Source organism: Triticum aestivum, chromosome 7B (genome assembly GCF_018294505.1).
Source record: "Triticum aestivum cultivar Chinese Spring chromosome 7B, IWGSC CS RefSeq v2.1, whole genome shotgun sequence".
Classification (NCBI taxonomy): Eukaryota; Viridiplantae; Streptophyta; class Magnoliopsida; order Poales; family Poaceae; genus Triticum; species Triticum aestivum.
Window position 1 is genome coordinate 182,360,758 of NC_057813.1, and position 2,729 is coordinate 182,363,486.

The following is a 2,729-nucleotide window of genomic DNA, read 5'->3' on the forward strand; positions in this document are numbered from 1 at the left end:
TCCTTGTGGACCTACGAAGTTCAGTAGCAACTTGATCCGAAGTACCTTGATCATCATCATTAATTTCCTCTTCAGTTGGTGTAGGCATCACAGGAACATTTTCCTGAGGTGCACTACTATCCCGTTCAAGAGGTAGTACTTCATCGAGTTCTACTTTCCTCCCACTTCTTTCGAGAGAAACTCTTTTTCCAGAAAGGATCCGTTCTTAGCAACAAAGATCTTGCCCTCGGATCTTAAGTAGAAGGTATACCCAATGGTTTCCTTAGGGTATCCTATGAAGACGCATTTTTCCGACTTGGGTTCGAGCTTTTCAGGTTGAAGTTTCTTGACATAAGCATAACATCCCCAAACTTTTAGAAACGACAACTTAGGTTTCTTCCCAAACCATAATTCATACGGTGTCGTCTCAACGGATTTAGAAGGTGCCCTATTTAAAGTGAATGTAGCTGTCTCTAGAGCGTATCCCCAAAATGATAGCGGTAAATCGGTAAGAGACATCATAGACCGCACCAAATCCAATAGAGTGCGATTACGATGTTCGAACACACCGTTACGCTGAGGTGTTCCAGGCGGTGTGAGTTGTGAAACGATTCCACATTTCCTTAAGTGTGTACCAAATTCGTGACTTAAGTATTCTCCTCCATGATCTGATCGTAGGAATTTTATCTTTCGGTCACGTTGATTCTCTACCTCATTCTGAAATTCCTTGAAATTTTCAAAGGTCTCAGACTTGTGTTTCATTAAGTAGACATACCCATATCTACTCAAGTCATCAGTGAGAGTGAGAACATAACGATATCCTCCGCGAGCCTCAACGCTCATTGGACCGCACACATCGGTATGTATGATTTCCAACAAGTTGGTTGCTCGCTCCATTGTTCCGGAGAACGGAGTCTTGGTCATCTTGCCCATGAGGCATGGTTCGCATGTGTCAAATGATTCATAATCGAGAGACTCCAAAAGTCCATCAGCATGGAGCTTCTTCATGCGCTTGACACCAATGTGACCAAGGCGGCAGTGCCACAAGTATGTGGGACTATCGTTATCAACTTTACATCTTTTGGTATTCACGCTATGAATATGTGTAACATTACGCTCGAGATTCATTAAGAATAAACCATTGACCATAGGGGCATGACCATAAAACATATCTCTCATATAAATAGAACAACCATTATTCTCGGATTTAAATGAGTAGCCATCTCGTATCAAACGAGATCCAGATACAATGTTCATGCTCAAACTTGGCACCAAATAACAATTATTAAGATTCATAACTAATCCCGTAGGTAAATGTAGAGGTAGCATGCCGACGGCGATCACATCGACCTTGGAACCGTTCCCGACACGCATCGTCACCTCGTCCTTCGCCAGTCTCCGCTTATTCCGCAGCTCCTGCTGTGAGTTACAAATATGAGCAACGGCACCGGTATCAAATACCCAGGAGCTACTACGAGTACTGGTAAGGTACACATCAATTACATGTATATCAAATATACCTTTAGTGTTGCCGGCCTTCTTATCCACTAAGTATTTGGGGCAGTTCCGCTTCCAGTGACCCTTCCCCTTGCAATAAAAGCACTCAGTCTCGGGCTTGGGTCCATTCTTTGACTTCTTCCCAGCAACTGGCTTACCGGGCGCGGCAACATCTTTGCCGTCCTTCTTGAAGTTCTTCTTACCCTTGCCCTTCTTAAACTTAGTGGTCTTATTGACCATCAACACTTGATGTTCTTTCTTGATTTCAACCTCTGCTGACTTCAGCATTGAAAATACTTCAGGAATGGTCTTCACCATCCCCTGCATATTGTAGTTCATCACAAAGCTCTTGTAGCTTGGTGGGAGCGACTGAAGGATTCTGTCAATGACCGCCTCGTCGGGGAGGTTAATGTCCAGCTGGGACAGGCGGCTGTGCAACCCAGACATTTTGAGTATGTGCTCACTGACAGAACTGTTTTCCTCCATCTTACAACTATAGAACTTGTCAGAGACTTCATATCTCTCGACCCGGGCATGAGCTTGGAAAACTAGTTTCAGCTCCTCGAACATCTCATATGCTGCGTGTTGCTCGAAACGCTTTTGAAGCCCCGGTTCTAAGCTGTAAAGCATGCCGCACTGAACGAGGGAGTAATCATGAGCACGTGTCTGCCAAACGTTCAAATCGTCTTGCAGTGCTGGGAGAGCAGGTGGGTCACCTAACGGTGCTTCTAGGACATATGCTTTCTTGGCAGCTATGAGGATGATCCTCAGGTTCCAGACCCAGTCCGTATAGTTGCTGCCATCATCTTTCAGCTTGGTTTTCTCTAGGAACGCGTTGAAGTTCATGTTGACATGAGCGTTGGCCATTTGATCTACAAGACATATTTTGCAAAGGTTTTAGACTAAGTTCATGATAATTAAGTTCATCTAATCAAATTATTGAATGAACTCCCACTCAGATTTGACATCCCTCTAGTCATCTAAGTGTTACACGATCCGAGTCGACTAGGCCGTGTCCGATCATCACGTGAGACGGACTAGTCATCGTCGGTGAACATTTTCATGTTGATCGTATCTTCCATACAACTCGTGTTCGACCTTTCGGTCTCCGTGTTCCGAGGCCATGTCTGTACATGCTAGGCTCGTCAAGTTAACCCTAAGTGTTTTGCATGTGTAAAACTGTCTTACACCCGTTGTATGTGAACGTAAGGATCTATCACACCCGATCATCACGTGGTGCTTCGAAACGACGA